This window comes from Geotrypetes seraphini, chromosome 8 (genome assembly GCF_902459505.1).
Source record: "Geotrypetes seraphini chromosome 8, aGeoSer1.1, whole genome shotgun sequence".
Lineage (NCBI taxonomy): Eukaryota > Metazoa > Chordata > Amphibia > Gymnophiona > Dermophiidae > Geotrypetes > Geotrypetes seraphini.
This window is the reverse complement of record NC_047091.1, coordinates 117,827,108-117,853,360: the sequence shown is the minus strand read 5'-3', so window position 1 is coordinate 117,853,360 and position 26,253 is coordinate 117,827,108. Positions and strand designations below refer to the sequence as shown.

Sequence of the window (26,253 nt, the reverse complement as noted above, 5' to 3'; positions counted from 1 at the left end):
GCACTAAGGGCTAGCCCTGTCGGTTGTTCCGGGTCAGCAATAACATCCAATTCTGGCATCCAAGGTTAGGGTATCGATTGGATGCCTGGTTTTAATATTAATGACCTAATTTGCATACCAGAATCAGAGAATGTACGACCAAACAGAAAACCACGTGATAATCGGGGGACTTTAATGCATCTAGCCCTAAGTGCTCCTGTGTTAAGTCCATGTTAATCAGATAGCACACACTAATTAGTATAAGCAAGCTGGATAATGCTTCCAAGCACATGGGACTCCCCCTTCAAAAAAATTCACCCTTATACAAGTAGCTTTAATAAGTTTTGTGGTAAGCTTTTTTTGGCATATTAACTACGCATTAGGGCTTAACGTCCTTTAATAAAAAGGCCCCTTAGACTGTAAACTCTCTAGGGAAAAGGAAAAACCTATTGCACCTTAATGTAACTCAAACTGAACTTATTGAAAAGTTATCAACTGAATTTAAAACTATAATTTTTTTTATTGAGGGTAAAATCTAAATTTTTGTTGATGATCATATGCCACACATCCTTAAAAGTGAGGCTCATTACTATAAAAACAGATGCAAAACTAACTCCTTTGGAGACATTGCCCCTGAGTAAAACAGACGACTTATGAGTTCTTCTAGACAGAGGGTAATCACTAAGATGGCCAGGAGTGGGGCAAGAGACCGAGCAGAATTAGCGTATCTCATCTTTGGAACACAAATATGTTATAAAAAGGTCTCTCTTTTTGTAGCATGATGAACAAAAAAACAGGCCATTCCATCACTTACTACTGAGCACCATATCTTTGCTGAACCAGGCACTGAGCTTGTCTAGCTTAGATTTTCTTTATAGTTTTGAGATGGGTCAATATCTTGTATTTGCAGCATCCTAAATCTAGGCCACTATTCATCACTTTGAACTCTAAAAATGACGCTGCCTCTCTTACAGGTTGCTTTTTTAACCCAAGAGAAAGGTTAAGCAGAAGAACAACCAATGTGACTAACAGGAAGTACCTCTCTCTCTTCATCAGTGTGTCACTATTTGGCAAGGAACTTATGTTTTATCTGTGGTACAAACCACCTACCCACATAGATTATATTAGCTGTGCAAAAACAGAGCACATTAGAAACATTCTATATTTTCTGTCTGCTCTTTTGTACTGCCATCTCAATCAGAATCAATACTAAGATCTGGCATTACAAGCCTTTATTCACAACAACCCAGGGGATTTTTTTTTTAATTTATGTATATATTTATTTAGATTTAGCTTACACATTTTCTGAATCAGCTAAAGGTGAGTTACATTCATTTAACAACTCTCCTCTCCCAATTCCTGCCCCCCCCCCCAACCACTTAGCCTTGCTATTGCGGTGATGGCACTGGACAGAGGAAAGGGAAAGAGGATGGGATGGATAGGAATTGTGGAAATTTCACAGGGATGGAAGCAGTTACTGTGGTATTCCAACAGAAGTGTTGTCAAAACTCTGATGACTCCAGAACATAAGAACATAAGAGTTGCCGCTGCTGGGTCAGGCCAGTGGTCCATCATGCCCAGCAATCTGCTCACGCGGCGGCCCTTTTGGTCAAAGACCAGCGCTCTAACTGAGACCAGCCCTATCAGCATACGTCCTTGTTCAGTAGGAACTTGTCTAATTTTGTCTTGAATCCCTGGAGGGTGTTTTCCTCTATGACAGTATCCGGGAGAGCGTTCCAGTTTTCCACCACTTTCTGGGTGAAGAAGAACTTCCTTACGTTTGTACGGAATTTATCCTCTTTCAACTTTAAAGAGTGCCCTCCCGTTCTCCCTATCTTGGAGAGGGTGAACAACCTGTCCTTATCTACTAAGTCTACTCCCTTTAGTACCTTGAATATTTCGATCATGTCCCCTCTCAATCTCCTCTGTTCGAGGGAGAAGAGGCCCAGTTTCTCTAATCTTTCGCTGTACGGCAGCTCCTCTAACCCCTTAGCCATCTTAGTCACTCTTCTCTGGACCCTTTCGAGTAGTACCGTGTCTTTCTTCATGTACTGCGACCAGTGCTGCACGCAGTACTCCAGGTGAGGTCGCACAATGGCCCAGTACAGTGGCATGATAAGCTTCTCCGATCTGTTCATGATCCCCTTCTTTATCATTCCTAGCATTCTGTTCGCCCTTTTCGCCACCGCCGCACATTCTGTAGACGGCTTCATTTACTTGTCTATCAGAACTCCCAAGTCCCTTTCCTGGGAGGTCTCTCCCAAGTACTGCCCCGGACATCCTGAATTTGTGCTTGAGATTTTTGATACCGACATGCATCACTTTACACTTATCCACGTTGAACCTCATCTGCCATGTCGATGCCCATTCCTCGAGCCTGATTATGTCATGTTGTAGATCTTCGCAATCCCCCTGCATCTTCACTACTCTGAATAACTTCATGTTGTCCACAAATTTAATCACCTCGCTTGTCGTACCTATGTCCAGATCATTTATAAAGATGTTGAAGAGTACAGGTCCAAGCACCGAGCCCTGCGGCACCCCACCGCTCTTTTAGGCTGAGTATTGCCCATTTACCCCCACTCTCTGTTTCCTATGCTCCAGCCAATTTTTAATCCATGTGAGTATTTCACCCTCGATTCCATGGCTCGCAATTTTCCGAAGTAGTCGTTCATGTGGAACCTTGTCGAACGCCTTCTGAAAGTCCAAGTCACCCTTGTCTATCTGCTTGTTTACTCCCTCGAAGAAGTGCAGCAAGTTTGTCAAACAAGATCTGCCTTTGCTGAAACCGTGAGGACTGGAATGTAGAGAGAGGCCCAGAGAGGCAGCTGGGACACCCATTGGTTGAACAGTGAATACCATCCAAAAAATATCATTAAAAAAACATGAGGCTATTGAATTGGGAGCAAACAGAGGGCTGCGACCAATTAAATAACAGTATCAATTCTTGCAGATAAGGGTGGGAAAGTAGAAGATTAATGGTGGGGATGGAATGGATCTTAGCAGGTACGGGTGGGAATTAGAAAATGACATGGTGGCTGTTACCCACCGAAATGGTGGAGGGGGTGTGTGGAAGTGCTCACTGCGGGTACGGGGACAAGGCCATCCACCGTCCCGCAGTTAAGGGAGGGAATGCGCGCAGTCACTGATTGCGTGTGGCCCCCCCTGCCCTTACCTTCGCGGCGCGTTTTAAGTTTAGAGTAACTTGTTCAAGCTGCCAGAGCCTGTGTGCAGTCGTGTGCATCTGTGGGAGGAAGCTTCTCCTCTGACGCAACTTCCGGTTGTGTCAAAGGTAGAAAAAAAAATTTTCTATTTCTTTTCTTTATTTTGCTTTAGGATAAAGTAGTATATTAGTTGTGTTGATAAAAATGTATAAACAAAGCCCTGCCAGTTGAACATCTCTTTCTCTTCTAGTTCAGCAGCCAGAACTTTGATTTATAAGGAAGGAATAAGCTAAATATTGCAGTACTGAGGCTTGTATGGATGCTGCGGGGATAGTAGTCGCAGGGACAGTGGTCACGGGGACAGGGACAAATTTTTCCCGTGTCATTCTCTAGTGGGAATGTGTTAGATTCCATTGGGAACAGAAATTTCACTCATCCCCATGCAACTCTCTAGATGAGATTTGTTATACCACCTTTCTGTAATTACAATCAAAACAGTTTACATATGATATACAGACCTTATTTTGCACCTGGGACAATGGAGGGTTAAGTAACTTGCCCAGAGTCACAAGGAGCTGCAGTAGGAACCGAGCATGGTTCTCAGGCCACTACATTAACCTTTAGACTAGTCTTCCATGGACCAGAATACTATGCAGAGCACTGTAACCATGGGGTCTCAATCCAGCCACTAAATGTTATCCTTAAAAGCAATGCCTATGCCCCAAGGGTTGAAAATCCTGCCTTCACAGAATCCCCAGGTAACCTAGGGATCTTTCACAAGGTAAGCATTCGCCATTTGAGCCACCATGCTGGCCCCTTAATGTTTTTATTTTAAAGGAAATAAGATTTTTGACAAGTCCAGACTATATTAAAACCCTTGCAATTTACAATAAAAACAGCTCCGGAGGCTGTATTTGTAAACAAATTCTCTACTTGGGACAAGGGAAGTGTATTTTCTTTACAGTCCATTCTTGTTATTTGCGCATTCCCAATGTTTGATTTTGTGTATCTGTGATTGCATCAATTGAGATCAATATTCCCCATTTATGTGTTTGTTCATGTATTCACAGATTGGCAGTTAAAAAAACAGCTTTCTGCTAGATCCAAGATGGTGATTGAGTTGGACGTCTGGCGGTGAGCTCCATGTCAGTGTCCTCCGATTCTCTCCTTCTTCTGACAGCAGCGGTCAAATTTTCTTTTGGAGAAGCAGGACAGAGAGATTCTTTGCTCCTGCTTAGTCTCCGGTGCTGTTTTCGCGGCTTTTGCCACTTGCATTTCTTTGCCGACTAATGGGGAAGAGGAAGGGAGCATGCGGCCGAATCCTCCAGCAGCTGCGAGTTCCGGTAACCTGATACAGGTGACGCTGGATGCAGGATTCGTGTGTCATCAGGGAGGGACCCTACCGGCTTCAGGAGGAACACCAGAGTTCTCGGAAAACCTCAGCATGGATCGGGCTTCTCTTAGCCCGATCGAAATACAGGCTCCTCAGCCTGGGAATGGGAACTTTGTAGAAGAAGACCTGGAGACCTGGAGAAAGGGACAGCCGGAGAACCCCGGAGGAGCAGTGGGAGCTGAGTTGTTGGGAGGTGAGACTTCCACTGCAGCCAGTTCACTGGCACCATCCACAGAAGATGGTAAGAACTTAATTTCTGCTCCTATTAATCAACAATTTGGAGAGATAATTAAACCTGTAACAATCAGTTTAGACATCCTGTGGGAAGCCACTGTGACAATGGACTTCAACCTTAAAAAGGCAGTATCAATGTTACATTTGGATAGTGGTACTGTCAGCTCTCAGGTAAAGGAACACAAACTTAAATTAAGAAAGCAAGGTGAAAAAATACAGCAACATGATGACCAGATCAATTCACTTAAATCATGGGAATTGGAAACTATCAAAGAGTGATCTTTTAGTCATAGAAAATTGGAAATTATGGAAAATAAACAGAGGGGGAATAATAAATTTTATATATTAAAGGTTAATTGGATAAGAAATTCAAGTGATGTATACAATTTTAATATGTCAATTAATTATACACTTGATGTAAGATGTAAAATGAATAAAGAATTTTTTTTAAAAAAAGTTATTTTAGTACCAGAAGAAGGCTTACCACCTATTGTCAGAGTGCAATATATTACCTTGGAGGAGAAACGGGAAAGCTCTACTCCTACAGACCAGAAGCAAGTGGATTTAAATTAACAAATTTTCTGGAAAGTTCTCTTGAAGTAATAACTGAGAAGAAGTACTATTATTGTTTCATTTGCCTTAGATTTAACAGGGATCTGATTTTTCAAACTTATTTCCAACATATGAATGCAACTTTTTTGGGCTCAATAATTCGCATATTCCTGAGATATCTCTTGAGACGCAGAAGAGAAGAAAAGACTTTTTGGTTTATAGACCTACAGTTATCGCTCTGGGTGCTTCTTTTGTATTAAAATTTCCTGCTAAGTGCTATATCTTATTAGAAGGAAAATCTTTTCTATTTTTTGAATCCAAACAGTTATTACAATTTATTGTGGCCAAGGAAGAGGGGGGGTAACCATAGGAAAACTGTGATTTCTATAGCTTAGCGAACCAGCAGCCGGAAGTGGCCTCTCTTACTTCTATTATGTCCTGATAAATTATTTTTGTAATTTCCTTTTTTTTATTTGCTTAGGTATTGGATCATTGTGGACAAAATAATGAATATTATGCTTTTTCTTTCAATATTTCTTTGGATGGGTGATATCATCCATGGTTTCTTGTATTTTAATTCTAATCCGTATTCAAGTTGAAGTGCTTGTTTAAAATGTAAAATTTGAATAAAAATAAAATTTTAAAAAAACAGCTTTCTTTATTTTCACTTTCACCTCACAGTCTGACATTTGCTTCCAGATATGACCCCCCCCCCCCCCCCCCCAAGCTTCCAGAGTGTGAATTACAAGCATCTACAGGTACTTCAAGTGCTGTACCATGCAGGAACCTAATCTTATTTTCCCATCAGGATCTACTGTTCACTTTCTGTGGTTTTGAGGCAAAACGTGTACTGCTGGAACTTAACCGTGAAATCGTGAATAACAAAATGCAAGATAATAGATAAAGACAGGTTGTTCACCCTCTCCAAGGTAGAGAGAATGAGAGGGCACGGTCTAAAGTTAAAAGGAGATAGATTCCCTACAAACGTAAGGAAGTTCTTCTTCACCCAGAGAGTGGTAGAAAACTGGAACACTCTTACGGAGGCTGTTATAGGGGAAATCACCCTCCAGGGATTCAAGACAAAGTTAGACAAGTTCCTGCTGAACCAGAACGTACAAAGGTAAGGCTAGTCTCAGTTAGGGCACTGGTCTTTGATCTAAGGGCTGCCGCGGGATGCTGGGCATGATGGACCACTGGTTTGACCTAGCAGCGGTAATTCTTATGTTCTTATGAAAAATAGAGGTTCGTGAACATTTTCAGGAACCACACTACTGTGAATAACGAGAACCGATTGTATCTGCAAATGGCTCCAAGAGTACTGAAGTTTATAATCTAAGTTTTGTACCTGGAGAAATGAAGGGTTAGGTGACTTGCCCAAGGTCACAGGGAGATGCAGTGGGAATCAAACCCAGTTCCCCAGGATCAAAGGCTGCTGCACTAGCCATTAGGGTACTCTTCCACTCCACCTAAACTGTTTGTCTGAGTGGGTAATCTAGCACAGGCATTGTTATATTTATGCAACCATCGATCAAAGACTTGTATATAGAAATCTTTAAATGAGGTGCAATCTTATTAGAATAGCAAATTCAATTCAAATCAGCATTTGATAGGAAAGAGAATATCACCGTCAATATAAGAAAGAAGAAACATCCCAGGACTATTTACTAAATTAGTATTTTTAAGAAAACACAAGCAGTATATTATGTTGGAGGAAACTTAATGAAACTGCTCGATTCCTCTTAGCTACCATCTTTCAATAAGAAGAAACATATCATAATTAATTTCTTAGGAGAAAGAGAAACCTTTCCCACAATTCAAAACCTAATAGCAGTCTGGGGTTATAGCCCATATTAATGACAGTACAACTTATATTATAAATATCCAGTCCTAAATAAGAAGATCACAGCTTTTGTTTCCAAAATTGTAAGCATTTATCTCCCTGTTCTAACTGCACTTACAGAGAACAAAACTGTCAGAGGCAGATGGTATTTTATTTACCGTCTCACAATTTAATAGGTATGAGATGTCCAGAACAAGAGACCACTTAATCAGATTCTTCTGTTCAAGTTAATTGTTGTCATCACTAAACTCGTGCCCCAATAAACTGGTTATGGTATTGGGTACCACTAACCACTGTCATTTTTACATGCAAGGCTAACACATATACCTCTTCTGAAAAGCTTTACCAGGTCGGACAGCAAATTAATTACAGCATATACTGAGCAATTAACTCATCCAGTCTATCCAGCCAAAATTATTCCATGATTCTCTACTCCTTCAGGCAAACGAACACACCAATTCCCCTCCCACGTTTCCCATTACATGTTCTTCTTAAAGTGAGATAGCAGAGGAGGAGGGTAGTGGGGACTTAGTTACCATGTGTTAAGAAAATAAAGTTACTCACAAACGACGGCATGGACGCCTCGCTATTCAACTACCACCCATGAAAAATAAAAATAAGGCCTGATTTTCGCCCCTTCCTTCATCTATGTAAAGAGTTGCTGGTAGGTGTGAGAATGAGAGATGAACACCAGGCAGCAACTGCTCCAACTCCCCCCCCCCCCCGGGTGATCTTAGCCCAGAGGTTATCTTCCCCCTATCTCTTCTAAGATAGGGGATCAGCATTCTCAACGCCTCCCCCAACGGATACGTAACTAGGCCTCAAGCCCCCGGACTCTGTAATAGACGCCTCACCTCTGTATCAGAGGTATACTGCTTTACCCTGACCACCTTTTCTCCTCTTATAATATCAAGTAACACTCACGCTTGGTAACGGGGTGGGTGATATTAGAACACTCGCTTCCCACCCTTCCTCTTCCTCTTCACGCCAAGCTTCCCGCGCTCCCGTCGGTTTCCCGGTTGCTAGGCAGAATTTTTTTTTTTCTTCCCTCAGCAGCCGCACGCGCGCGCTTCCGCATTTGACACCGCCCCTTCCTTTCGAGCAGCAGGGTGGCAGCCCAATGAGCGCGGGGTGATGCTCAATACACTGGCCAATACGAGAGAGGAGGGGAAAGTAAGAGTCTGGGAGGCAGGGCCGGAAGTTGAGGGGCGGGGTTAAATGTCATGTTTCTTCCTGAAAGGTGTCAATCAAGTTGCTCTGGATCTGTGCGCGTTCTTTCCCCCATCTCCGGCCTGTGGGGGTGGGGTGGGAGAAGGGTTCTTATATGGTGATCTACCCATCATGCATTATAAGTTTGGCAGCGGGCCAGGTCAGGGTGCGTGACGCACAGCTGTGCTGCAAACCTTTCTCCTCCCACCTCCGTCCGATGCACCGCATGCCCTTCCCCAGTTGCGAGTCTTGCTCTTTGTGAGGTCATCTGCTCGGCGTTCTGCTACGAGCGTTTGGACTTTGCGCTTGCGCCTGTCGGTGTGAGGGAAGTCGACTGCATAGCTGAGGGGTAAAATGCAGCACCCGCCCACGTGTATGACTTTCACCAGCAGCGGCAGCAACTTTCCGTGTTCCTAGCAGGTAGGACCGCTCCAGAACTTTAGCAAATTTAGAGCTAATTAGAGATTTCCAATTAAAACAGATAAATGAATCAAATAAAATCGAGTCTCTATTCTCCTAAAATAAATTGTGATATATAAAGGAGCTAAAGAATAGACACCCCCCCTTCCTTTTGATCCACTGAAAATAACAGCTGTGTTCTCAAATTCTAGTTCGGAGAAAAGGATCCCTGTAAACTTACAGTACTTTAGGGAAAACAAATTGACACTGCTGCCAAGTTATAGCAAAATTAGTTTGAGAGGACTTGACATAATTTATTAAGCATGATCATAGTAAAAGTCTATTAATTCATCTTTACTAGCTTTATGTTCAAAGACGTAGATTCTCTGTAATATAAGATTTTAATGTACAAGCCATGAGAGCTTTATTCACCTCTCCTGCTTCTTCTGTTGGTCTTTTAAATCTAAGGAAGAACGGTAACAGTAAATGATTGCTGATTAAGACCTACATGTTAGTCTAGTCTGCTTAATATGGTAAACAAGAGCCTCACAACTCTGGCAGTTCTGTATGTTACTGCATACCAACATACACTATAGTTTATATGATGCTTCAGTATCATTACATTACATTAGTGATTTCTATTCCGCCTGTGCCTTGCGGTTCTAGGCGAATTACAATTTAGAAGATATCTGGACATCTCCAGTAGAATTGCACAACAAGGAAGTGAATATATTACAGTTTACCGTATAGAATAGAGATACATAACAGGTTACAGAAGATGGTTACTTAAAGAAGATTAGTTTGATGTTTTGATTTGGCGTTACAATAGGGGTGGTATTTCCGAGGGTATAATCTTGAGGTAATGTTATGGAGGTTAGAATGGTTAGTGTGGTGGGAAGTATTTTTTGAATAGATGTGTTTTTATTTCTTTTCTGAACTCTAATGTCTGTTGTTTTGTTTAGCATTTTGGTAATGGAAGGGTCTATTTTAGCTGCCTGTGTTGCTAGAAGGTTGTCGTATAGTTTCTTATATCTAGTACCGTTGGGAGGAGGGTAGGTAAAGAGGTTCTGAGTTCTTCTTCTAGGTGGGAGGTAACGGTGTAGGCAGTTGTTCAGGTAACTGGGTGCAATTCCATGCATTATTTTGAATAGAAGACAGTAGAATTTGAATTGGGTTTTGCTTTCATCGGTAGCCAGTGAGATTCTAAGTATGCATTGGTAATGTGGTCAAACTTGCTGAGTGAGTAGATGAGTGAGTGCTGTGTTCTGGACGGTCTGCAGCCGTTTTATCAAGTTGATTGGGCATGGTAGGTAGAGACTATTGCAATAGTCTACAATGCTAAGTACAAGCGATTGGACAATGATCCTATATTGATCTTTGTTAAAGAATTTTCTTATTTTTCTTAAGTTTCGCATTGTGAAGAATGCTTTTTGGATGATTTTGTGGGTTTGTGTTTGCATAGTGCAGCATCTATCTAATTGTATTCCTAGAATTTTGAGGGAGTTCTGTAATGGGTATTTGATTGTTTTTACTTCCAGTTCTGTTATGGATGGTTTTTTGTCCTTCTCTAGTAACAGGAATTTAGTTTTGTCCGAGTTCAGCTTCAACTTGTGGTTCGCCATCCATTTTTCTACTGTTTCTAGAGTTGTTGTCAGGCGTCCAGTGGAGATGGGGTCTTGGATGTCGAAGGGGAGCACCACCGTGCTAATAGTCTGAAGAATAGTTTTATTATGTCCTCAGCATAGTCACGTTCAGTAAAATTAAAATTAACAATCCAACTATACTGTAAAACAATAATAACTTCAGTTTTAAGATGTCTTCCCCCTCCCCCATAAAAATACATAACACCTTCATTCTTAATTTACAACTGTGATATAAAACATTCATACTTGTTTCTAACCCGTCTGCTATTTTCAGAACAGACAGTAGAAGTCTGCCCAGAACTGGCTTTACTTCATGGCTACATAAGAATTGCCACTGCTGGATCAGACCAATGGTCCATCGTGCCCAGCAGTCCACTCACGCGGTGGCCCTCAGGTCAAAGACCAGCACCTTAACTGAGACTAGTCCTACCTAAGTACATTCTGGTTCAGCAGGAACTTGTCTAACTTTGTCTTGAATCCTTGGAGGGTGTTTTCCCCTATGACAGACTCCGGAAACATAGAAACATAGAAATAGACTGCAGATAAGGGCCACGGCCCATCTAGTCTGCCCACCCTAATGTCCCTCCCCTACCTTTGCCCTGTGAATAGATCCCATGTGCCGATCCCATTTGGCCTTAAAATCAGGCACGCTGCTGGCCTCAATCACCTGTAGTGGAAGACTATTCCAACGATCAACCACCCTTTCAGTGAAAAAGAATTTCCTGGTGTCACCTAGTAGTTTCCCGCCCCTGATTTTCCACGGATGCCCTCTTGTTGTCGTGGGACCCTTGAAAAAGAAGATATCTTCCTCCGCCTCGATGCGGCCCGTAAGATACTTGAACGTCTCGATCATGTCCCCCCTCTCTCTGCGCTCCTCGAGTGAGTATAGCTGTAATTTGTCAAGCTGTTCTTCGTATGGAAGATCCTTGAGTCCCGAGACCATCCGGGTGGCCATTCTCTGCACCGACTCCGGTCTCAGCACATCCTTGCGATAATGTGGCCTCCAGAACTGCACACATTATTCCAGGTGGGGCCTCACCATGGATCTGTACATTCCTTAGCATAGCAGCAGATGAATCCAGATACAAGTGGGAATAGCTCACATCGACCAGCAGGTGGAGATAGAGAAACTGATTAACAGTTGGCCTTATAGCCTGGTATTCCTTCTGTCCATTCAGTTTTGCTCTATCTCCCAGCAGGGGTTCGAGCTAGCACTCTAGCTCCTGGATTCTGGCTGTGCCGGGTAAATTTCTTTAGTCTTCTGTTGAGACTAGCTCTCTTCAGACAGACAGGGGTGCCTGGCTGAGCGGTGCCGGCTTTAGGAGCTACACCTGGGCCCACCCGGGTCCCTTCTCCACCCTCCCCTCCGGTAGATTGAGGGGTTAATTGGGGCTCTGCGGTTTCTTCTTTCCAGTTAAAAAAAAAACAAAAAACGCCGGAGCCTGCCTTTGCTGTGCTGTACCTTTTTTGGTCAGCTTTCAGTTACAACTGCCAGCCATAACTTTGCGTCTTGTGCTACTGTTTCGGAGTTTTGGTGAGTACATTTTCTGGTTTTTCTGTACCTTAGTGGTGACATTTAGTTTCCCCTGCCTCGTCCTGTCCACCGAACGTGTGCCGGTTTCTTTTCTTTGGGGGCCTCGTCGTCTCGCAATACAAAGCTGCCTCAGTTCTTCAGCAGACGCAAGGAACAGAACTCGGAGGGGGTGGACGCGTTAACCCTCACTTGGCCTCCGAATTCCCTTCTGTACATTTTTCCTCCCTGGCCGATGATAGGTCGAGTGTTACAACGCATCGCTCTCTTTCAGGGGAGGGTGATCCTGGTAGCTCCAGATTGGCCGCGTCGGCCGTAGTACGCAGATCTGATGCACCTATACGCAGGCGATCGGTTAAAGTTTCAGGTGACTCAAGACTTACTAACTCAGGGTCCAATCTCCATAGAAAATCCGTCCCACTTTGGTCTTACGGCCTGGCTATTGAACGGGCGCGGCTGAGGAGTAGGGGCTATTCAGAGCAGGTTATATCCACTCTTCTTCAAGCAAAGAAGATTTCTACGTCGGCCTCCTATGCTAGAATATGGAAAGTTTTTGAATCATGGTGTGAGAGGCAGGGTGTTTCGCCCTTCCGGGCGTCTTTGCCGGCTATTCTTTCTTTTCTGCAAGAGGGTGTAACAAAAGGGTTGGCCTATAATTCTCTGAAGGTTCAGGTGGCGGCCATTGCTTGTTACAGGGGCCGGGTTTCTCGTTTGGCGCTCGCATCGCAGCCCGACGTGGTCCAATTCCTCAAGGGGGTTCACCATATCCGGCCTCCTGTGAAGCGAACCTGTCCCTCGTGGAGTCTTAAGCTTGTCCTTGGAAGGTTGCGGGCGGCACCGTTTGAGCCTTTGTCTACGGCTACTCTGAAAGATGTCACATTGAAAACGGTGTTTTTGGTGGCTATGGCTTCTGCAAGACGGGTGTCTGAATTGCAGGCACTATCTTGCAGGGATCCGTTTTTGCGTATTTCGGATGCTGGGGTATCTATTTGAACGGTGCCGTCCTTCCTGCCTAAGGTGGTTTCTTCCTTTCATGTGAACCAATGTCTATTCCTCCCGGCCTTTCGGCGGGGGGATTGGGGAGAGCAATTCTCGTCGTTGCGTCTCCTGGATGTTCGTCGGATGATTTTTCATTATTTAGGGGTGACTAACGACTTTCGTAGATCAGATCACCTATTCGTGTTGTTTGCGGGAAAAAATAAGGGTATGGCCGCGTCTAAAGCTTCCATCGCTCGATGGGTTAAAGAGACGATTACTTCGGCTTATTTGTTAACAGGGAAGCAGGTACCAGAGCAGCTTCGTGCTCATTCGACTAGAGCATTGGCTACGTCTTGGGCGGAGTCCGGGGGTATTTCCTTGGAGGAAATTTGCCGAGCGGCTACTTGGTCTTCTGGAAATACCTTCTCGAAGCATTACCGATTAGACGTGGCTGCCCGTTTGGAGGCTAGTTTTGGTGCTTCAGTGATAGCGGAGGCGGCATTAGCTTCCCACCCGGTTTGAGTTTTGCTTTGCTACATCCCACTTGTATCTGGATTCATCTGCTGCTATGCTAAGGAAGGTAAAATTATGTAATTACCTGTTAATTTTCTTTCCTTTAGAAGCAGCAGATGAATCCAGAGCCCCACCCCTTCGGTGAAATGCCTGTCGCGGATTTAGGTGGCATCTTTTCGGTGAGTTATTGTTGGTAGTTGTATTCTGTAGTTTATGGATTGTACATTAGCTACTGGAAATAAGTTTTTTTTTTTTGTGGATGCTCATTCTCTTGTTTCTGGATGCTTGGGCAAGGAGCACAAATGGACAGAAGGAATACCAGGCTATAAGGCCAACTGTTAATCAGTTTCTCTATCTCCACCTGCTGGTCGATGTGAGCTATTCCCACTTGTATCTGGATTCATCTGCTGCTTCTAAAGGAAAGAAAATTAACAGGTAATTACATAATTTTACCATGGCATAATGACTTCCGCCTTACGGCTGACGAAGAGCATTCCAGTTTTCTTCCACTCTCTGGGTGAAGAAGAACTTCCTTACGTTCGTACGAAATCTATCCCCTTTCAATTTTAGAGAGTGCCCTCTCGTTCTCCCTACCTTGGAGAGGGTGAACTACTTGTCCTTATCTACTAGTATATTCCCTTAAGTACCTTGAATGTTTCAATCATGTCCCCTCTCAATCTCCTCTGTTCGAGGGAAAAAAGGCCCAGTTTCTCTAATCTTTCACTGTACGGCAACTCCTCCAGCCTCTTAACCATCTTAGTTGCTCTTCTCTGGACCCTTTTGAGTAGTACCGTGTCCTTCTTCATGAACGGTGACCGATGCTGGACGCAGTACTCCAGGTGAGGGCGCACCATGGCCCGGTACAGCGGCATGATAACCTCTCCGATCTGTTCGTGATCCCCTTCTTTAACATTCCTAGCATTCTGTTCACCCTTTCCACCGCCGCTGCATATTGCACGGACGGCTTCATCGACTTCTCGATCAAAACTCCCAAGTCTCTTTCCTGGGAGGTCTCTCCAAGTACCGCCCCGGACATCCTGTATTTGTGCATGAGATTTTTGTTACCTACATGCATCACTTTACACTTATCCACATTGAACTTCATCTGCCATGTCGATGCCCATTCCTCGAGCCTGATTATGTCACATTGCAGATCTTCGCAATCTCCCCTGTGTCTTCACTACACTGAATAACTTCATATCATCCGCAAATTTAATCACTGCACTCGTCGTACCAATATCCAGATGTTGAAGAGCTGTCTTTTGCCATTGTTTGGATACAAACTGTAGACTGCCCAGTACTAACATTCTTTTCCAATTTTGGGAGTGCCCATCCTAACATATCAACTATGAGGTCATTTAAGGTTTGAGTTCATCCTCTTAAAGGGATTTTTTTTGTGTTTAGCCGACATATTTTTGAATACTGTCCTTATCCCAGGACAAGCAGGCAGCATATTCGCAACATGTGGGTGACGTCATCCATGTAGCCCCGTAGCAGACAGCCTCGCAAGCAGACTTGCTTAAAGAACTTTCAAAGAGTTCGCAAGTGCCTTCCCGCCGAACGTAGGTCATGTGTCTCCTGTGAGGTACCTCGGTTCTCATTTTTCCACGGAGCTAAGAAGCACCTATGTTTCTCAGCTCTACCCAACTTCGAGTTCTGCCTTCTCGCACCGCGGCTTTTCTTTCTTAATTTGTTCTTTTATTTTGTAGTTGCGCGTCTCTAAAAAAAAAAAAAAAAGTTTAATTTTTTTTGTCGGTTCTCAGCCGGCGGTGCTTGGGCTCAGGCCCTGCCGCCGACCCTCGTTTGGCTGTGGCTGTCTTTTTTTCCTATGTCCTGGCCTGTTACAGGCTTCAAAAGGTGTAGCCAGTGTAACCGGGCAATTTCACTTACGGACCCGCACCGTTGGTGTATTGCTAGGCTGGCCCGCTTTGATGATGCGATGTGGGCCGGCCTAGCAAAGGCCCCGAGGCTGCCTCATGAAACCGCGCTAAACTACTGCTTAGTGGCAGCTCTGTGCCGAAGTTAAAAGCACACAGAGCTGCCGCTTGCCTAAAGACTCTTGGGCCACTGAAGGAGGGCAAAGAGCAGCTGTCCTGGAGGTCTCCCTTCATCTCACCTTTGCAAGTCCCCCCTTTTTTTTTTCTTCAAACGGCAATGGGCCCCAGCATGACATCAAGTAAGTTCCACTGTTCCTTGCAAGCGGTTCTGCTCGGCCAAAGCTTCCCCTCTGACATGAGCCACCCTCAGGGGAAAGAAAGTGACCCACAAAGGTGAGGGGAAGGGGGGCAGATGATGGAAGTTGGGGGGGGGGGCTGGAAGAGAGGGAAGGGGCAGATGATGGAATGGAGGAGATTAGAGAGAGAAGGAGACAGATGATGGAAGTTTGAAGAAGGGAGAGAGAGCAGAAGGCAGATGGATGTCAGTTGAGAGGGGAGAGCAGATGCTGAATGGAAGTGGGGAAAGAACACATACTGGATGGAAGGAGGAGATAAATAAAGGGGGAAGAAAATAGTAAGATAATGGAGGGGTGAGGGAAAGGGGTGACAAGCTGTGGGTAGACACAGTGAAAAGAGGGAAACAGATCGATGACCCCGGAACACTCTCACAGTGCTTCCCCGGTCTCGGAGCGTGGATCGGAGCAGGAACCTCGATACTCGAGGGAAGCCCGCCCATCCTTCTCTCGTTTTGTCCAGGACATGGGCCACGCTTTGGACTTAGACCTCCAGTCTGACTCCAGATACTCTAAGGAGTACCTAGCGGAGCTGGATATGCCATCACTGCCCAGAGAGTCCCTTCGCTTACCACCTAACCCGGTACTCCAACAGGCCTTCTTCAGGAACCTGGAGACCCCCTACATGGTCACAGCCGTACCCTCCAAAATGAAGGCCAAGTACCGCACAGTACCCTACCCGGGATTCGAACAACCACAGCTCTCCCACCAGTCGCTGCTAGTAGAATCCTCCTTGAAAAAGGCTCACCCATCCCGGGTCTCAGCTGCGGTCCCCCCAGGCCGGGAAGGCCGAACCCTGGATAAGTTCGGCAGGAGACTATATCAAAATGCAATGATGGCCTCTAGGGTGCAAAGCTACACTTTCACCTTCACATCCTACCTCAAACACCTCCTTGGACTATTGAGAGCCTTTGAGACTGACCTACCGGCCTCCCGGCAAGGAGCGTTTGGCCTGCTTTTAGAGTCCCTCTCCAACCTGCGCCTCCATCTATTCCACGCGGCCTACGATGGCTTCGAACTCTCCTCCAGAGAGGCAGCCTTTGCTATCGCCATGCGCCGACTAGCTTGGCTGCACCTGGTCGACATGGACCCCAACTTGCAGGACCGGTTGGCTAACCTCCCCTGCGTGGGAAAAGAACTGTTCGATGACACTATCGAGGCGGCTACAAAACGCCTCTCCGAACACGAACGCTCGTTCGCCTCCCTCGTCCGGCAAAAGCCTAAACCGACCGCGTCCAGGCCGTTCAGGGCCCCTCCGCGCCGATACCCACCAAAAATCCACTCCTGCCTTCTCGCGGCCTCCACCCAGGTGCCCGCAGGCCCACCATCGGGCTCTACCCAAGTCCCAACTGCCTGCGACTACCAAACCATCCCCGTCCTTTTGACGTGATACGCGGAAGGGGGCGGGCCCCCTCCGCCATAGTCCCAAGCCTCCTTCCCATCGGGGGTTGCCTCAAAGCCTTTTACCCTCGCTGGGAACAAGTCACGTTGGACGCATGGGTCCTTGGTGTGATCTCATCAGGATACTCTCTCAACTTTCGGGCCATTCCTCCAGACAACCCTCCAAGGAATTGCCCTCCGAACCGGAGGCAGCTACCCCTGCTCCTCTCCGAAGCTCGAGACCTGCTTCGCCTGAGAGCAGTGGAGGAGGTTTCCCCTGACCAACGGGGAAAGGGCTTCTACTCCCGTTACTTCCTGGTACCGAAAAAAACGGGAGACCTACGCCCAATACTAGACTTGAGACGCCTCAACAAATTTCTGGTACGGGAAAAATTTCGGATGCTTTCCCTAACGACCCTCTACCCCCTGATCGACGAGGGCGACTGGCTTTGCTCCCTCGATCTGAAGGAGGCGTACACACATGTCCCGGTGTACCCCGCCCACCGCAAGTTCTTGCGTTTTCAGGTAGGGGTCTGGCACCTACAATTCCGTGTCCTCCCCTTCGGCCTAGCATCGTCACCTCGAGTCTTCACCAAGTGCCTCGTGGTGGTCGCTGCTACCTTACGCTCCCAGGGCCTTCAGGTATTCCCCTACCTGGACGACTGGCTGATCAAAGCCCCGTCCAGGGAAGGGGTTATCTCAGCGACCCAACAGACTATTATCTACCTACAGAGTCTGGGGTTCGAAATAAACTTCCCAAAATTCCAACTACGCCCCTCGCAGTCCCTACAGTTCATCGGGGCCACGCTGGACACGGTTCGCCTCCGTTCCTTCCTCCCCCCTCCGCGCCTAGAGGCGTTAGTAAGTCTGAGTCGAAGGATCTCCCTGCTGACCTCGGTATCAGCTCGACAGATGATGACCCTCCTGGGCCACATGGCCTCCACCGTCCATGTCGCACCCTTCGCCCGCCTCCATCTGAGAATCCCTCAATGGACCCTGGCCGCTCAATGTCGTCAAGACCGGGACCCGATCGACCGTCCCGTGACAGTGACTCCTTCATTGCAACGATCGCTCCGCTGGTGGGCCGACTCTTCAAATCTTTCCAAAGGTTTGCTCTTCCTTGCCCCACCCCACAGCAAGGTACTCACCACGGACTCGTCGGAGTACGCTTGGGGAGCCCATCTGGACGGCCTACGTACTCAAGGGATATGGTCAGCAGAGGACCGTCGCTGCCACATCAACGTGCTAGAGCTTCGGGCCATCTATCTCGCAGCTGTAGCTTTTCAACATCTGCTCCACGACCGGGTGGTTCTCATCCGAACCGACAACCAGGTAGCGATGTACTACGTAAACAAACAGGGGGGGACAGGGTCTTGGTCCCTTTGTCGGGAAGCCCTGCACCTCTGGAAATGGGCAATCTCCAACAACACCTTCCTTCGAGCGGTGTACATACAAGGAGAACAAAACTGTCTGGCAGACAGACTCAGCCGCCTCCTCCAGCCACACGAGTGGTCACTACACTCTCAGACCCTACGACGGGTGTTCGAACAGTGGGGGACGCCTCAAATAGATCTGTTCGCATCCCCCCACAACCACAAGCTGCCTCTCTTCTGCTCCCGGATGTACTCCCCGGACCGGCTCGAGGCCGACGCCTTCCTCCTCGACTGGGAGGGAAGGTTTCTGTACGCGTTTCCGCCGTTTCCCCTGATACTGCGGACGCTGGTCCACCTAAAAACGGTGCAAGCCACCCTGATCCTGATTGCTCCTCGCTGGCCACGCCAGCCTTGGTTTTCCCTTCTGCTCCAACTCAGCGTCAGAGATCCACTACCTCTGCCTCGGTTTCCCTCTCTACTATCACAGGGTCAGGGTTCGCTGTTACATCCCAATCTTCAATCTCTTCATCTGAATGCTTGGTTTCTTTCCCCCTGACTTCTCTCCCCGTGTCCCAGTCAGTCAAGGAGATACTGGAGGCCTCTAGAAAGACCTCGATGAGAACCTGCTACTCCCAAAAGTGGACCAGATTCTCAGCCTGGTGCTCCTCTCACAGCCAGGACCCGGTGTCGGTCCCCATCCCTCTGGTCCTGGACTATTTACTTCAATTATCTCATTCTGGCCTAAAGACCAACTCCATTCGAGTACACCTCAGTGCCCCTGGAAGGGAAAGCCCTCTCGCTCCATCCCTTAGTCTCTCGCTTCATGAAGGGTCTTCTGAATGTCCACCCTCCTCTCAAACCTCCTCCGGTGGTTTGGGACCTTAACGTGGTTCTGGCTCAACTAATGAAACCTCCATTTGAGCCCCTAGACAAATGCCATCCAAAATTCCTCACTTGGAAGGTGATTTTCCTGCTCGCGCTCACTTCCGCCCGGCGGGTTAGTGAACTACAAGCTCTGGTAGCGGACCCACCCTTCACTGTATTTCATCATGACAAGGTGGTACTCCGCACTCATCCAAAGTTCCTGCCTAAAGTAGTGTCTGATTTTCATCTCAATCAGTCCATTGTCTTACCTGTGTTTTTTCCCAAGCCCCACTCTCACCCCGGAGAGGTGGCGCTCCACACTCTTGACTGCAAGAGAGCGTTGGCCTTTTACCTCCAACGCACTCAACCACACCGGAAAGTCCCACAATTGTTTTTGTCTTTCGACCCAAACCGGTTAGGTCACCCAGTTTCCAAGCGCACCTTGTCCAACTGGTTGGCCGATTGCATCTCCTTTTGCTATGCTCAGGCTGGTCTCGCGCTGCATGATCGAGTAACGGGACATAAGGTCCGAGCGATGGCAGCCTCCGTAGCATTCCTCAGGTCCACACCTATTGAGGAAATCTGCAAGGCTGCCACGTGGTCTTCGGTTCATACCTTCACCTCCCACTACTGTCTGGACTCACTGTCCAGAAGGGATGGCCGGTTCAGCCAATCGGTATTGCGAAATCTATTTGCTTAAATTGCCAACTTCCCTCCATCCCTTTTCAGTTAGCTTGGAGGTCACCCACATGTGAGAATATCATGCCTGCTTGTCCTGGGATAAAGCACAGTTACTTACCGTAACAGGTGTTATCCAGGGACAGCAGGCATATATTCTCACAACCCGCCCACCTCCCCGAGGTTGGCTTCTTTGCTAGTTAAGTGAACTGGAGACCACGAGGGGATGCGCCCCCTAGTGGAGCAGGAAGGCACGCATGCGTGGAGCAGCAGAGCAAACTTAAATCTTCAATCAAGTTTGCTTGAAAATGCTTCCGCATCGGGGCTCCGTAGATGACGTCACCCACATGTGAGAATATATGCCTGCTGTCCCTGGATAACACCTGTTACGGTAAGTAACTGTGCTTTCCAGAAGCATGCTCGTAAACCAAAATACTTGTATATCAAAACGAGTTTCCCCATAGGAAATAATGGAAACTCACTTGATAGGCCCCCCTACCCCCCGCACAAACAACTTGAAACTTACCCACCATCTGGCACCAGCACACAGCCCACAGGACATGCTGGTGCCGCTTGAAGAACTTCCTGCCTCTGCCGGGCTTTGAGATCTCCGAGAATTTCGGCGAGAGGGAGAATTAGAAGGCCTTGAGCATGCGCAGATGCATGCTCAAGGCACGGCAGAGGCAGGAGGTTCTTCAAGCGGCACCGGCACGTCCTGTGGGCTGTTCAGGCGGGGAGTGCCGGTTTGAGCGGGGGGGGGGGGTCTTTGCGAGCAGAGGGGATCGATGCCGGTTCTCAGGGGGGGAGTACTCGCAAATAGAGTCAACACTCAGTTTGCTTATCTTGCAAAACACTTGCAAACCAAGGTTTGACTGTATTTCTGTTTCGATTATGAGCCTCTTCTGCTTTATGGCCAAGTCCAGACTCCGTCCCTTCCTTTCAATTTGCTGCACCGTATGCCTGGAACAAACTGCCTGACTCTTATGTTAAGCTCCGTCTTTGGCAGTATTCAAATACTGTACATGCTCAAAACCACTTCTTTTGAAGCTGCTTTCAATTCCTAACTACAACCCATCTGCTAGCACCCATGTCTCTTGCATTCTCCCTGTAATTCCCCATCTGATCAGCATGTATAGATTTACCTTTTTGGCCAGTTTGTCTGTCATAACTAGATTGTAAGCTCTTTGGAGAAGGGACTGTCTATTCCATGTTTGATGTATAGCACTGTGTATGCCTAGTAATGCTATATGAAGTAATAGTAGCAATGCATAAAAATAATGGAGACAAATACAATAAATTAAATCATAATACCGTGTTTCCCCAAAAATAAGACCTATTCTGAAAATAAGCCATAGCATGATTTTCGAGTTAGGTCTTAATATAAGCTCTACCCCCGAAAATAAGCCCTAGTCGCCGGCAGCAGCGTTGCCCCCCGCTGCCCCTTCCATCTCTCCCTCACATCCGAATCCCGACCACGAGACCCAAATACCTGGTAACAAACTGCAGCACAGGCTACATCACGGCCTGCCCTTCTCAAGCCCAGGCGTTCTGTGATGTGTTGCTGATGACATCATCAGTGATGCATCAGAGGAATGCCCGGGCGTGAGAAGGGCAGGCTGCGATGTAGCCTGTACTGCCGACGCTGCCATTTTGTTACCAGGTATTTCGATCTCGTGGTCAGGGTTCAGATGGGAGGGAGAGATGAAAGGGGGGTGTGCAGTGTGGGGGGGATGGTCGGGATAGAAAGATGCTGCACGGGAGGAAGGGAGGGATAGAAACTTCAAGGGTTCTGCTGCACAAGGGATGGGAGGGAGAGATAGAAGCTGCAAGGGTTCTGCTGCACAGGGGGATGGAAGGGATAGAAAGATACTGCACAAGGGGATAGGTGAGAGGGGAGGAAAGATGCTGCACATGTGGGGGAGAGAAAGGAAATAGGAAGAATTGGGGTGGAGGAGAGGAAAGGAGAGATGATCATTGTACATGAAAAAAAAAAAAATACCTACCCCGAAATTAAGATCTAGTGCTTTTTGGGCCCCAAAATTAATATAAGACAGGGTCTTATTTTCGGGGAAACACAGTAGCATATATACAGAATTGAATCATTGCATGCAGGTTTTTATGAGTCTCCTAGGCAACCTCCCCTTCACAGACAATGTCTACTGTCCTATGCATAAAAGTGTCCAAAGACATCGAAAAAATCTATTCTTGGGCGCTCTCTTAAGTTAAAGCTAAACACCTCAAAACCAAAACTACTCTGGTTTTACACTGCCATTCAGACTGTCCCCAAAACCCTATCTCTACCCTCAGGCTCCGGTTTGCGAGTGTTTAGCAAGATGAGCAAAACATTTGCAAAATCAGTGCCTCAGAAACCGAGCTAGACTCGATTTAGGAGCGCCCCCTCCTTGCATTCCGGCATCCCCCTGGCTCGAGTTGCCCCCCCCCCGCGATCCTACATCCCCTGCCGAGCACCCAAATAACATCCCGTACCCCGATTTGGCACCGGCACCAGCACCAACGCACAGGACATGCCAGTGCCCGATGATCCTCCCTCTGGGCTGGGCTGAACTGACCATCGGAGATCCTCCCTTGTGGCTGGACTGGACTGGGCCTTGAGCATTTGCGCATGCTCAAGCCTTCTGGTCTCGCTTTCTCTGAGATTCTCAGAGATCCAGCCTCTGTTAAAAAAAAAAAAAAAAAAAAAATACTTTCTACAGCTTAAAGCAATTAATGCTGATTAGAGCTTACTTCTACAGCAAGGGTCTCAAAGTCCCTCCTTGAGGGATGCAACCCAGTCCGGTTTTCAGGATTTCCCCAATGAATATGCATGAGATCTATGTGCATGCACTGCTTTCAATGCATAGTCATTGGAGAAATCCTGAAAACCCGACTGGATTGCGGCCCTCAAGGAGGGACTTTAAGATCCCTGTTCTACAGCCATCACTTTGCTAAATTGGTCCAAATGCTCATTCTAAGTCGACTTGACTACTGCAATTCCTTCTATGCAGGCATAACCTCCTCCAATATGCACAAACTCTAATTGATTCAAAACTGCAATCAGACTGATCTTCAGCTTAAAGAAATATGACCCCATTTCTGCCTACTGTCACAAACTTCATTGGCTTTCCGTAAATGCTAGGATTTTAAGCTATCTTGCACCATCTATCATGCCGTCAACTCCAGCTCTCCTGAACAAATAATCCACTTGTTCTCCGATTCCATCACATCTTCCAGAAGCAACAGCACTTGTCTACTAATCATCCCCTCCACCAGAAGTGTGAAATATAAATGAATATTCAACACCCTGTTCGCTTACACAGTCACAGGAACCTGGAACAGTCTCACCACATCCATAAGGACAGCGACAAACTACCTCTCCTTCAGGAAAAAGCTGAAAACATACTACTTTGAGAAATTTCTGCTTGCCTAGTCAAGAATAGTCAACTTTCCTTCACCTCTATTTGACTTTATCCCTGTGCCCCCCCCCCCCCTTTATCCCATGTGTGTATCTGCAATTGCTATCTTCTTGTAATGTAAACCCTTCCTCCCCCTAACCCCCCCCCCTTGTTTTACCTTATCTAATCACAAGGAATTAACTTCTCTTATTATTAACATGTTATCCCCTCATCACAGCATGTGGTTACTTCTTATTATCTTATACTTACTTAGCTCATAAGAACATAAGTGTTGCCTCTGCCGGGTCAGACCAGGGGTCCATCGTGCCCGGCAGTCCGCTCCCGCGGCGGCCCCCCAGGTCCATGACCTGAAAGTGTTCCCTACCTAACCTAAAATATCCATACCCTATTCGCTCAATGTACGGTAAACCTCTATCTGTACCCTGTTATCCCCTTTGCTTCCAGGAAGTCATCCAGTCCCTTTTTGAACCCCAGAATTGTACTCTGTCTTATTACCTCTCCGGGAAGCGCGTTCCAGGTGTCCACCACCCTCTGAGTGAAGAAGAACCGCCTTGCATTCGTTATGAATCTGTCTCCTCTCAGTTTTTCTGAATGACCTCTTGTTTTAGTTGTCCCTGCTAGTCTAAAGAATCTGTCCCTCTCCACCTTCTCTATGCCTTTCATGATTTTATAAGTTTCTATCATGTCCCCTCTCAGTCTCCGCTTTTCCAGGGTAAAGAGCCCCAGCCTGTCTAACCGTTCGGCATATGAAAGGTTCTCCATACCCTTTATCATCCTCGTTGCCCTCCTCTGGACCCTTTCGAGTATTGCCATGTCCTTCTTGAGGTATGGCGACCAGTATTGGACGCAGTATTCCAGATGTGGGCGCACCATTGCTCGATACAGTGGCAGGATAACTTCTTTTGTTCTGGTAGTGATACCTTTTTTGATAATGCCCAACATTCTGTTCGCTTTTTTTGAGGCCGCTGCACATTGTGCCGCCGGCTTCATTGTGTTATCTACCAATACCCCCAGATCTTTTTCTTGGCTGCCTTCCCCGAGTACCCTCCCTCCCATCGTACAGCTGTACCTGGAGTTCCCCTTCCCTATGTGCAAGACCTTACATTTCTCCACATTGAAGCTCATCTGCCATTTTTTTGCCCACTCACTCAGTTTGTTCAGGTCGTTTTGCAATTCTTTGCATTCTTCAACAGTTCTGGCCCTGCTGGAGAGTTTTGTGTCATCCGCGAACTTGATAACTTCGCACTTTGTCCCCGTTTCTAGATCATTAATAAATATATTGAACAGCAATGGTCCCAGCACTGACCCTTGCGGAACACCACTTGTGACCCCTATCCAGTCAGAGTAGTGCCCCTTTACTCCTACCCTCTGTTTCCTGCCCGCCAGCCAATTTTTGATCCATCTGTACACGTCCCCTTCCACCCTGTGACTCCACAGTTTCTTCAGTAAGCGTTCATGGGGCACCTTGTCAAAGGCTTTTTGGAAATCTAGATATATAATGTCTACTGGGTCACCTTGGTCCAATTGCTTACTTATCCCCTCAAAGAAATGCAGTAGATTTGTCTGGCATGATCAGCCTTTACAGAAACCATGCTGGCTCGATCTCATCAGATTATTTTTTTCTATATGCTCATTAATACCTTCCCTGATAATTGATTCGACCATCTTCCCCGGAACGGAGGTTAAGCTCACCGGTCTGTAGTTTCCCGGGTCGCCTCTCGATCCTTTTTTGAAGATCGGTGTAACATTCGCTATCTTCCAGTCCTCCGGGATTACCCCTGTTCTCAAGGACAGGTTGCAAATATGCTGCAGTAACTGTGCTGTTTCATCTCTGAGCTCTTTCAGTATTCTCGGGTGGATCCCGTCTGGGCCCGGAGCTTTGTCCGTTCTCAATCTATCTACCTGCCTAAGAACGTCTTCGAGGCTTACCTCCATGCATGATAATTTCCCCTCTTGATCTCCACTGAAGATTTTTTCCGGTTCTGGCACACTGGATGTGTCCTCTATTGTAAAGACCGACGAGAAGAACTTGTTTAGCCTACCAGCCACCTCTTTTTCCTCTTTCACCACTCCCTTCCGGTCACCCTCATCCAGGGGCCCCACCTCCTCCCTCGCTGGCTGTTTCCCTTTCACATATCGGAAAAATGGTTTGAAATTTCTTGCTTCCTTGGCTAGTCTCTCCTCATACTCTTTCTTGGCTTTCTTGACTACTCGGTGACATTCTTTTTGTTGTTTCCTGTGCTCTCTCCAGTTTCCTTCAGTTTTGTCCTTTTTCCACTTCTGAAATGATTTTTTCTTGTCTCCTATCACTTTCTTTACTTCACTGGTTATCCATGCAGGGTCCTTTGTCTGATTCTTCTTGGAACCTTTCCTAAATCTTGGTATATATAGGTTTTGCGCCTTGTTTACTGTGTCCTTGAATAGGGACCAGGCTTGCTCCACAGTCCGAGTTTCCTTGGAGCTGTTTCTGAGCTTCTTTCTCACCATCTGTCTCATGGCATCATAGTTCCCTTTCTTGAAGTTAAATGTTGTTGCCTTGGTTCTCTTTCCCATAGGTAGTCCTACTTGCACTTTGAACTGAATCATGTTGTGGTCACTGGTTCCTAGTGGTCCTATGATCTCTACATCCTTCGCGGGGCCTTTCAGCCCATTGAGGATCAGATCCAGAGTCGCTGATCCTCTCGTTGGTGCCTCGACTAGTTGTTCCATGAAGCAGTCCTGGATTGCTTCCAGGAACTCCATTTCCTTTGCACATTTTGAATTTCCAAGACACCAGTCTATCCCAGGGTAGTTGAAATCTCCCATAACTATGGTGTTTGGGTTCTTGCATTCCCTTCTCAGCTCGGCTACCATTTCTGTATCTTCAGCTTCAGTTTGCCC

The 26,253-nt window shown here is 46.7% G+C and overlaps 1 protein-coding gene across 2 annotated transcripts in view; it reads right to left on the bottom strand.

The window, feature by feature from the left end:
* The window catches only part of GATAD2A (GATA zinc finger domain containing 2A), a 338,480-nt gene extending 330,122 nt beyond the window's left edge, over positions 1–8,358 (bottom strand). The window contains exon 1 of one of the 2 annotated variants that reach the window (XM_033954824.1): positions 8,087–8,358. The gene's annotated coding sequence lies outside the window, so the exon portion shown is untranslated. The remainder of the gene's footprint in view (positions 1–8,086) is intronic. The other variant, XM_033954823.1, reaches the window with a different exon arrangement.
* Between the last annotated feature and the right edge of the window lie 17,895 nt (positions 8,359–26,253).